The sequence below is a fragment of the Phyllostomus hastatus genome, unplaced genomic scaffold (assembly GCF_019186645.2).
Source record: "Phyllostomus hastatus isolate PE091 unplaced genomic scaffold, TTU_PhHast_1.1 phas_scaffold_60, whole genome shotgun sequence".
NCBI lineage: Eukaryota > Metazoa > Chordata > Mammalia > Chiroptera > Phyllostomidae > Phyllostomus > Phyllostomus hastatus.
Window position 1 is genome coordinate 11,567,821 of NW_025334038.1, and position 12,344 is coordinate 11,580,164.

A 12,344-nucleotide genomic window follows, 5' to 3' on the forward strand; every position below is an offset into this window, starting at 1 on the left:
CTCTTCCCCTTCTGGCACCCCTATAATTCGGATGCTGGAACGTTTGAAGATGTCCTGGAGGTTCCTAAGCCTCTCCTCATTTTTCTAAATCTCTGTTTTTTCTTTCTTTTCTGTTTGGTTGTTTCTTTCTTCCTTCTGATCCACTCCATCGATTTGAGTTCCAGCTTTCTTCCCATCACTATTGTTTCCCTGTGCGTTTTCTTTCATTTCACTTAGCATAGCCTTCATTTTTTCCATCTAATTTGCGATTAAAATCAACCAATTCTGTGAGCATCCTGATCATCAGTGCTTTGAATTGCGCATCTGATAGGTTGCCTATCTCTTCGTCACTTAAAAGTATTTGCTCTGAGCCCTGGCTGGCATAGCTCAGTGGATTGAGCGTGGGCTGTGAACCAAAGTGTCGCAGGTTCGATTCCCAGCCAGGGTACATGCCTGGGTTGCAGGCCATAACCCCCAGCAACTGCACATTGATGTTTCTCTCTCTCTCTCTATCTCCCTCCCATCCCTCTCTAAAAATAAGTAAATAAAATCTAAAAGAAAAAAGTATTTGCTCTGGAGCTTTGATCTGTTCTTCCGTTTGGGCCTTTTTTTTTTTTGGTCTCAGCACACCTGTTGCATATGAGGGGTGGAGCCTCAGGTGTTCACCAGGGCGGATCAACCCACATTGCTGGGTTGTGATGCTGTATGTGGGGGCAGGGTTCGAGAGGGAACAATGGCGCTTGCTCCGCTATCTCTCTTATTTCAGTCCCTTCCATTGCTTCCCACAAGCAAATTGGGCCTTTCTGGTGCTGATTCTTGGGTGGGTGGGCTTGTGTGTTCTAGGACCCTGTGGGTCTCTCCAGTGAACTCTCCCATGAGTTTGGGAGTCTCTCCCTGTGCCTCACCCCCCACAGGTGTTTCCAATCGGTGTTTTGAGGCTTTATTTCCCCAAGCTGGGGCCCTGGGATGCAAGGTCTGTCTCGTTCCTCAGCTTCCCCTGGTTTGTCTGTGTGCGAATGTGGGACTGCTCAGTCAGACAGCTGCTCTGCGTGCCTCACTGGGTCTGCCAGCCGCCGCCTGTCTACCCTGGTTTGTCAGTCACTGCCTTGAGCACCGGGTCTGCAAGCCACAGCTTTTTTTTTTGCTGTGACCCCTCTCCGCCTTGCGCCTGACTCCGCCTGGCCACCCAACTCTGCCCCTCCTGCTAGACTGGATGAATGTGTCTAACTCCTTAATTGTTGGACTTCCATACAGTTCAATTTTCTGTCAGTTCTGGTTGTTTTTTTTTGTTGTTGTTGTTTCTAAATTTTTATTGTCCTTAGTTTGGTTGTGCGAGGAGGTGCAGTGTGTCTACCTCCGCCTCCATCTTGGCTGGAAGTTTTCTATTTAACTTTTTGATTATTCCACACTTAGAAATTGCAAAAATGGTCCCAAAAGTTCTGTAAATCATTTTCCCAGACTCACCATTGTCAATATTTTGTCATTTGGGTTTTCTAATACATCTGTGTTAAATAAAATTATGAATGCCTCCACCTCCCCTCTACCCACTTAACTTTTCCTCCCCCCATGTCTGAAGGAGAGAAATGGCAAAAAAAGCCTTGGGCTGGAGGTTCTCAGGAAAGTCAGATGCAGCAGGAACAGGAGACATTTTCAAATCTGGACCCTCTCTCTCAGACGAGGTAGGGATCTATTGATGTTTTTATTGCATATGACAAAATCAATGCAATTAAAATTTAAGGGTAAAGAAAGTAGCATCCTTGATACTCTGAAAAACCATACCCATAGCAACTGAAATCCTAGATAAATATTAAATCTTTTTAAAGGTGTACTATGCACATTTTAATTTAAAAATATAATTTACAATAGCAAAACATTATTAGCAGTAAATTTGACAAAGAAAACAAAACTGTATTGAAGGAAAAATTATAAATTAAGAGATTTGCTGTTGCTCTTGTATAAAAAAGAGTCACTGTCACACAGATGTTCATTCTTTCCACAGTGACAAATAAGATCCCAAATGGTTTTCACGCATTCACTTGTTTGTTTTTTGGTGGAACTAGGACAGGTGAGTCTGAAATGTCCCTCCTCTTCTCCCACATAGGATGAATGCTATGGCTGAGAGCCGTAGGGTGGTGACTTACACAGACACACACACACACAAAACAATAAATAAAGGATATGTGTGGTTAGAACAGTCATTTTTTAAGTTCATTTTATTCATTTACATGGGCATGTCTCATTTGCATGAGACATTTTGAAAGGTCATCTATGTTTATAAAAGAACACTTTGTCTGGTGTAGCTCAGTGGATTGAGTGCCGGCTTGCGAACCAAAGGGTTCCTTGGTTTGATTCTCAGTCAGGGCTTGTGCCTGGGTTGTGGGCCCCAGTAGGGGGTGCACGAGAGACAACCACACATTGATATTTCTCTCCTTCCCTTCCCCTCTCTCTAAAAATAAATAAAGTCTTTTAAAAAAACTTTTAACAAATATTTTCCTAAAATAATAAAAGATGGTCAGTAACCCATTCAACCACACCACAGAAGAGATTTAACTTAGTGATAAGACCTGCTTATTGGAATATCTTGCAGAAGGAACCTGAAAATGTAATACTGCCACTTCTCTTTCGTGAATTTTCGGCCTCTCTCAGTAATTATTTTGAGTAGATCATTAAGCAGAAAGAAAACCCGCTGTCTCAAAGCATCAGATGGCTCCAGACAGAGAAGGGAAACAGCCTGGGTGAGGAGCCTGCTGCGTGCTGCCCACCTTCCACCACTCAGCCCCGTGTGCTGAGACGTGGCCACTGCAGGAGGCTTTGCCTGAGCCCATGGGTCCCACGGTATATTCCTGGTAATCAGAAAAGACTTTCATCTGGGAATGAACATGAAAGGATGCAGCAAGAAATGGGTGCAAACCTGCATGAATTATTTTAACAACTTAAAGTGTGTACTGGTTGGGGCCTCCTTTGGACTACTCTCTCAGGCTCTCTAGGAGTAAACTGTTGTTTTTGCTCTGCTGCCGGGGGTACTTGGGTGGAAGAATTTGAAAAACCATAAATGAGTCAGGTAGTGAGAGTTCCCTGAACTGTCCCCCAGCAATTAGGGCACTTTAGGCCAACGGTCTGTGAGTGCCAGTGAAGAGCTGGTCCAGAGCCCCAGGTCCCCTTCCCTGAATCACATCCTGGGGGAGTCACATTACAATTGGTATAAGTAGAAACAGAGGAGGGTTGCTTGACTCTCTTGGCTTTCTGCAAGTGAGGAATAAACCTTACTTGGTTAAGCTATTCGGGATTTTTTTCTGATGATATTGTATTATGATGGCAGATATTGAATATCCTAAGATGATTAATAATGAACAAAGGAAGTGATCACATTTGTGTTCTTTAATGACCACGTGGATGGCCATGTGGAGGGGGTTAGAGGAGGGTGAGGCTGGGGGTGGAGCTCCTGGGAGGCTTTGGGGGATAGTGGGGCAGTTGCCCTCCAGGTACCTGCATGCTACCTGTCTCAGAGTCAAAGTGTCACAGGTGGGCACAGGTAACCAGGTTCTCGGTGACTGGGACAAAGAATTGAACTGAACACCCAGAGTTTATAGCAGAGAACATGGAAGCAGGCCGACTCCAAGCAGAGATTGACCTTATGGGCTGGAGGGATTCTATTCTTATAGGCAAGATCCTTCCTGGCTAATTTTGGCAGGCTTTTACTGCTCATGTACAAGTAGTTGTATTATTTTAAAGTTACTGCATAGGTGGTCTCCCATGATTTTCCCTGATTGGCCGCCAGGGAAGGGGGTCCTACAATGTTACTGAATTGACCCCCCCTTCTCCTGGGGTCCCCCTTGCTCATTGCCAGAGAATTATAGCTCTCCATGTTAGAGATTGGTGAAAAGGAATTATTTATTCAAGTTATACAGACTTAAGAGTAATGACTTAATTCTTCACCAAAATCCCAAAGTCCCTTAAAACACCCACAAACACACACAGTCCTTCCTTCCCCCCTTTGCCTGGTCTGGGGTACCATATCTCAGGAAAAGAAATAGAAGTCTGTGGGCTCAGGCAGCCCTTGGTTCTTCCCAGTAATCCATGCTCAGCTGGGAGGCCTCCCTCAGTTCCCGGCACCATCAGCTGTGTCACCAGGATCTCCAGTTCTTATTCCAAAACCACATGACACCTTCTCATGGCCCACCAGCAAGAGTCCTTTCACCCCTTTCCTTCCTTCAGTGTCTCTCTTGCAATCTTCCGAACTGCTAAGAGAGAGCTCTACATTGCCAATACATCTTGCTTTCCATCTTCCTACGCTGTTTGGCAAAGGGAGACCCAAAGCCATGTGATTCTTCCCTGCAAAAGATGCGTGGTGGTTCTCTGTTAAAGCTGAGTGGTGGTTCTTGTCATGGCTGCCACACCTGGGTTTAAATCCCAGAGCTAATTTTCCTCTGCAGCCCCATTTCCAACTCCTCCTACAACCGGCTACACTTGATAGCACTCCCATATTTTCCAGCTTTTCTGGGCTGCCATAGTAAGTCCAGGCAGGCATGGCCCCATGGCATGGAGCCAATCATTTCCAAGCTTTTACTCAGGCTCTATAACCAGGGGGAGCTGCTCCCCAGTTACATCTTGGGTGGAAGTCACTTCCATCCCCCTGGCTCAAAGCAAGGCCACAGCTGTTTAATATATCTATGAAACCAGTTAAAGTTTACAGATATGTTAAATGACCATTCTAGAGGTTCTCTGCAAAACTGTTGCTATGCAAAACAGCTCTCAATGGCCCTGCTCCATGCGTCCCATCCCCCAGCTCAGACTTGTGGTGATGAGGACATCCCATATTTTTAATATTTTCTGGATACCCCTGGACCCCACCACAAATCCCTCTTCTGAGGGCCCCCTGGCTGCACCCTCTTACAAAAGGTAAGTGCCGCAAAAAAATTATAGTGTTCTTGACTTGTTCCTCATGGAGAATATTAGATTGGTTATAGTTTAGGTGAAAGCTGCCTAAATTAAGGGAGCTGAAGTCACTTGGAGCTCAGGAAGGGTTGCCCCCCTCTCAGGATATATCCATCTTTCAGGGACAGCATCCAGGGAAGTATTTGCACAGGACTGGGGTGGCCCACCAGCCCTTGAGAAGGGCTTAGCAAGCCCTCTCAGCAAAGACCTTCCCTCGCAACCCCTTGCCGTGTCCTCAGGTTAGTACGAGATGCTGTGAGTGGGCTATTAGCCCATCTCCGTGTCTGAGAAAACTGGTCAGGCTGCTGCCAGCAGGAGGCTTCTCCCGGAAAAGGATCAGGCTTCTCAAGGAAACTTCAGCCAGGCATCCTTCCACACACCGGAGGGTCCCATTTGACAGTAGGAAAGTGGTATTCTGTTTCAGGAACACAGACCTGGCCGTGGGGTCAGGGTGAACAGAAGGGCGTCTGGATGAGCGACAGGGACCCCATGTGGCAGCCCATGTCCTCCTTCTCAGCCGCAGCTCCCAGCTCCTACCAAATGGGAACATTCCAGGCAAGGCCAAGGATTTGTTTGTTCAAATCATTCTAAAATCAAGCTTTGAGGACTGTTACTGTAACAGGGTGCAGCCAAGAGGGGGGGCCCAAATAGGGATTTGTAATGGGGTCCAGAACTCAATGTGTACAGAAAATATAAGAAAAATATACAGGATGTCCTCACCACCTGCCCCCTCACAAGTCTGAGCTGGGGGATGGAACACATGGAGCAGGGCTATTGGGAGCTGTGTTGCATAGCAACAGCTTTGCAGCTAATCCATGGCATGGTCATTTAACATATCTATAACCTTTAACTGGTTTCATAGATATGTTAAATAGCTGTGGCCATGCTTTGAGCCAGGGGGATGGAAGTGACTTCCACCCAAGATGTAACAGGGAGGCAGCTTCCCCTGGTTATAGTGCCTGCATGAGAGCGTGGAGAAGATTGGCTCCATGCCACGGGGCCACACCTGTGCAGACTTACGATGGCAGCCCAGTAAAGCTGGAAGAATACAGGAATGCTGGCAGGTGTAACTACTGTAGGAGGAGTTGGAAATGGGGCTGCAGAGGAAGATTGGTGTGGGGATTTAAACCCAGACACTGTAGCCATGCGAGGGGAGAATCATGGAGCTTTGGCAGAGTGGAGACCCCATGGCTTTGGGGTGCTCCTTTTTTGCCATGTGCCTTGAGAAGCAGGAGGGACTTTTCCTGGAAGAAATGGGGTGAAAGGACTCTTGTTGGTGGACCATGAGAAGGTGCCACATGGCTTTGGATTAACTGGAGATCATGGTGGTGACACAGCTGGTGGTGCTGGGAGCCCGAATCATGGACTTCTGCTTCTCTTCCTGAGATATGGGACCCCAGATTAGGGCAGAGGGAGAAGGAAGGACTGTGTGTGTCTGTGGGTATTCTAAGGGATTTTAAATCTGTATAGCTTTAAATAAACATTTCCTTTCCTTTTCACAAATCTCTGGCATTGAGAGATGTCTTTCCTCTGTCAGCGGGTATAACGAGCCTACTGGGGATGGGGTCCTTCCGGTAATAGTATATCGTACACCCCCCTTGGGTCTGTTCTGTAACATTACTGATTTGGAGGGAGGATGGGAATAGGCCCTGATGTTGCTGGCCTCGATTCTGAAGATTGCCTTTTGCCTCATGACTCATCCTCCTGGACTGGGCTGCTGACCAAACGCCCAGTCCAGCCGGGAGCCAGCTAGGTCACAGTGGGACAGGCGGCATAGGACCTGGAGTATTTCAGCAGGAAGATAATTCCTTTGTTTTCCTTCTCTAAAAATATATGGAAAATGTCACTAGATTCCCATGGAGAAAGACCATTCTCCTTTGGAAGAGTATCCACGAAATTACACCAAAACAAATCTATTGGCAGGACACCATTTGATCAGCTGAAAGATATTACAACTCTGCTGATCATCCGGTGGCTTCTCCCAGAAAGGAAGGGGGCTGGGGATCAGATGCCCCCTCGTTCCTCAGAGGAACAATTGGGAGACTCTTTGGGAAAACATCCTGAGTTATTAAGTGTCTTTTTATTATCCAACTGAAGTTTACTATAAACAATTGTCTGCTCTCTAATTAAAACATAAAAAGGACAAAGGAAGACAGAAATCATGTCAATTAACTGTGATGATTCATTTGGTTGCTGTTAGTTCAGATCAGTGAAACGGTTCGTATAGCAAATGTCTTAGTGGGAACTTTATAAACTGCTTTGCTGAACCCTGGAATTCCTATTTCATTCTTCAGTTATCTTGATAGCTTCCTTTTAAGATCCATGTGCTCCTGAGCCTCTTCAGCAACATACCTACACGTAAAGGTGTATCTGTGAGGTGCGAGGCCTGGCCTGCAGCTGCGCGGTGCCAGTGTTGGTTTGCCAGTGGGGTAGGGAGCAGGATGCCGGATGATGAAGTTACCGGTAAAATAATGCGCTCAGCTCCAAAGCGATGCCCCCGGTAGCCTGCAGGCCAGCACTTCCCCACGATTAGTCTGCTCTGCTCTGTAAACACCAGGACACACGACAGGAGCACACTGAAGGGCGAACCCAGGATGCTCCCCTGGGATACTTCCATGCCGCCAAGTACTCCTGAACAGGGTAAGCAGGAAACGTCCCAGTTCCAGTGGCAAAATGAGATGATTGTCTGCCTTTTGCTGATGATTGCTGTACAACTCCTAAGATTCAGGGCTGATTTTCAGTAATGGGTGAGGCATAATTTGAACTCCTGCTTGTTGGGAATCCCACCCACCTGTCTAAACTGGTCATTCAGTTTACCAACTGGTCAGATCTGCTTCTTATACACCCCCCTCTTGCAAGCGACCCCCAAATACACTTATCCAACCCTTAATGGCCTCTGTGCTAGTGAATCTAATCAATTACTTCAGGTCAGCACAGAGGAGGTCACGATGTTTTAATACATTGGGCAGCAGATGAGCAAGCTCTTTGAACCTGCTGTTCTGCACACTCTTGAAGGGCACCATTCCATCTTTCGTGCATCAAACCCTTGCAGGACATATAACTATTAAATGGAAAAGGGGAAGGAAGAGTCAACATAAAAGTACATTTACTAATATTTCTTTTACCTAAGTCACATACCATTTTCATTACAAAATATTTCAGACTTCCAAATATGTGTATGTTAGATGGTACAAAGGATGGTAATGATTACCTATGACTTGAAACCTGGCTTAGAAAGACGACATTAGTGAACTTTTTTTAAAAAAAGACTTTATTTATTTTTAAAGAGAGAAGAAGAGAAGGAGAAGAAGAGGGAGAGAAACATCAATGTGTGGTTTCCTCTCGTGCATCCCTTACTGGGGACCTGGCCCACAACCCAGGCATGTGCCCTGACTGGGAGTCAAACCAAGGGACCCTTTGGTTTGGAGGCGGGCACTCGATCCACTGAGCCACACCAGCCAGGGTACATTACTGAACTTTTAATAGCCCCTCCTCGATCACATGCCCCTTCCTCCACTCCCCCAAAATGTAACCACTCTCTGAGTTTTCTGTTAACCATTCATTCCCTTGCTTTTCTTTATACTCTTAGCACATAGGAATATGCTCCTAAATAACATGTTATCAAGTTTTGCATTTCTTTGATGATATGAATGAAATCATAGTATGTGCAGTCTTCCTGACTTGCTTGGATTGCACTTTCATTCATGTCACTCATGCTGATGTGTTTAATCTAAGTCTGTTAATTTCATACCTGTATAGTTTTAATTGTGGAATATATCTACTTTATGCATTCTGCTGAGAACGTTTGGGTTGTCCAGACGTTTCACTACTACAGACTGTGCTCTGTGAACATCTCGGGGGTGAGTCCTCATCCACACACCTTTTTTCTGGTGTACATACTTGGCGAGGGATCTGCACACGATAATGGCAAATTGTTTTCAAAAGAAGTTGAATAAATTTACTCCCACTAGTTCTGGATGAGAGTTCTGTATCCTTGCCAGTTCTTGGTATTGACAAAGACACATTATTATTATTATTATTATTATTATTATTATTATTATTTTACTACTTTGGTGCATGTTAAATGATATATTATGGCTTTAATCTGCACTTGCGTTAGTTATCTCTTTTTTTTTTTTAAATCCTCACTTGAGGACATCTTTTTCATTGCTTTTAAAGGAAGAAGGGAGACAGGGAGGGAGGGAGAGAGACGAACATCTACCTATGCGAAAGAGAAGCATCATCGGTTGCCTCTTGTAGGCCCCCAGACTGGCGATCTTTTGCGGTGCGCATGTGCCCAGACCAGGAATGGGGGACGGGATCAAACCAGCAACCTAGGTATTTTCCCTAACTGGGAACTGAACCTGCAACCTTTCGGGTACAAGATGAAGCTCCAACCAACTGAGCCACACCGGCCAGGGCTGTGTTAGGAATCTTAAAAAAACAAAAACAAACAAACAAAAAAAACCCTAAAACTAAAAATGTGTAAGTTCTCTTGCTCATTCAATGATATTAAAAACAAATTTCCTTGAAGCAGCTGGCATTCCAGCACCTGGACTTTCGCGGCATGATCCCTTCAAACGGAGCAGAACTCCTTCAGGGTTGTAAAATGGCACTGAAGGTGCCGCCAGTACTATTTTTCTACCCAGAAGCGATAGGCCCCTTGCTGGACTAAGTGTGAAAGTGTTGCTGCTTATAGCTGTTGCTACTCCTGTTCCTTCCAGAACCTATGCCTGCAAGATGGAACACTCATTGGCATGCTGTGTGGTGATCTCTAAGAGGAGGACAACAGGGATTCCCTGTGGAGGCCTTGGTTTCAGTAGCCACTTGCCAGCCTTCTCTAGACTGTATGCTTGCCTTACAAGGGCAGGGTCCAGCCTAATCCAGGGGACATTTAGGAAAAGGAAGGAACAGAAAGCCCTTCAATAAAGAATAGAAGGTACCCTGGCCAGGTGGTTCAGGCTATTGGAGCATCGTCCTGTGCACTGAAATGCTGTGGGTTCGATTCCATTCAGTGCACACATCTAGGTTGTGGGTTCAATCCCTAGTCGTGGTGTGTAAGGGAAGCAACTGATAGATATTTCTTTCTAACATTGATATTTTTCTTTCTCTCTCTCCCTACCTCTCTCCCTAAAATCAATAAACATATCCTCAGCTGAAGATAAAAAAAAAAGAATAGAAAGTAAAACCAAACCAAATTTCACCTCATACATCTTCCTTTTTCTGAGGTGGGTGTCTAGAGCTGTGCTGATCAATAGTTTGGTGGCTGTGGCCATTGCCGCATAGGGCAACTGAGCACTGGAAATGTGGCTACTGCAACGGAGGATATGAATTTTATTGTCAAATTTTAATTAATTTGAATTTAAATTCTAAAACTGAAGTAGTGTAATTTTTTCCTGTTATGCACATTATTATTTTGGAAGCCCTATTCCTGCTCCCTTACCTTCTTGTAACTGCCATTCTGTTCTCTCTGTATATCAGTTTGTTTTTGTTTTTTTAGTTCATTTGATCCTTGTTTTATACTCCACATATGAGTGAAAGCGTATAGTTTTTGTCCTTTTCTGTCTGACTTATTTCACTTAGTATAATGCCCTAAAGGTCCATCCATATTGTTGCAAAAGGCAGTAGTTCATTTTTTAATAGCCAAGCATTCCATTGTATGTACATACCACTTGTTTGTTACCTGTTCACTGTTGGTGGACACTTAAGCTGTTTCCGTGGCTTAGCTATTATAAGTAATGCTGTGTTGAACATAGTGGTATGTATAATTTTATGAATTATTGTTTTCACTTCAGATAAATACCCTGAAGAGGAATCGCTGGATGGCATGGCAGTTATGTTCTTAATTTTTTAAAGGAAACTCCTTCCTTGGCATTTCTTGTGTTCTTGATAACAGCCATTTTAACAGGGGTGAGGTGGTTTTCATTTGCATTTCCCTAATATAACTGTTACTAATGTTGAATAGATTTTTATAGGCATGTTGGAAATCTGTATGACTTTCTTGGAAAAATGTCTGTTCAGATCCTCTGCCAATTTTTTAATAAACTTGCTATTGCTGTTGTTGGGTTGTATGAGTTCTGTATATGTTTTGGATCTTAAGCTCTTATCTTATCAGAAACATCATTTGCAAATACCTTCTCCCTTTCAGTTGGCTGCCTTTTTGTTTTGTTGGTGGTTTCTTTTGCTGTGCAGGCTTTTGGTTGTGGGCAGTCCCATTCATTTATTTTTGCTTTTGTTTGCCTTGTCTTTGAAGTCAAATTCACAAAAACATCTCTGAGACCAATGTCCAGAAGCTTAGGGCCTGTTTCCTTCTATGTATTTTATTGTTTCAGGTCTTGCATTCAAGACTTGAATCCTTTTTGAGTTAATTATTGTGTATGGTATAATGGCCTAGTTTCCTTCTTTTCTATATGGCTGCCCAATTTTCCAACACCATTTGCTGAAGAGTATTTCCTTTCTCCATTGTATATTCTTGGCTCTCTTTTTATAAATTAGTTAGCCTAAATTAGTTGACATAAATATGTGTGGGTTTATTTCTGGGCTCTCAATTCTATTCCATTGGGATGTGTGTCTGTTTCTCTGCCAATACCATACTGTTTTGATTACTATAGCTTTGGAGTATAGTTTAAAGTGAGGAAGTATGATACCTTTGGCTTTGTTCTTTTTTCTCAGGATTGCTTTTGCTATTCAAGGTCTTTGTGGTTCCAAACAAATTTGAGGATTTTTTGTTCCATTTTTGTGAAAAATGCCATTGGGATTTTGACAGGCATTGCATCAAATCTGTAGATTGCTTTAGGTAATATGGACATTTTAACATGGTTCACTCTTCTAATCCATGGAAATGGAACATCTTTCCTTTTTTTTCTGTATCTTCTTCAGTTTCTTTCAACAATGTCTTGAAGTTTTCAGTGTACAGGTCTTTCACCTCCTATGTTAAGTTTCTTATGTATATTATTCTTTTTGTTGAAATTGTAAATGGATTATTTTCTTCATTTCTTTTTAATGATATACTGTTAGTATTTAGAAATGCAACAGATTTTTTTGTATATTGATTTTATATCTGCCAAATTTACTCAATTCATTTATTATTTCTAATAGAATTTTTTGTGGAGTCTTTGGTGTTTTCTATATATAAAATCATGTCATCCACAAATTAGTGAGTTCTACTTCTTTCTTCCCAACTTGGATGCCTTTTATTTCTTTTTCTTGCCTATTGCTCTGGCTAGTACTTGCAAGACCAGGTGAGTGAGAGTAGCAAGAGTGGGCATCCTTGTTTGTTATTGATCTTAGATGAAAAGTATGATGTAAACTGAGTGTTTTTCATATATTCCCTTATTATGTTGAGGCATTTTCCTTCTATACCCATTCTATTGAGAGGTTTTACTATAAAAGGATGTGCATTGTCAAATGTTTTTTTCTGAATCTATTGA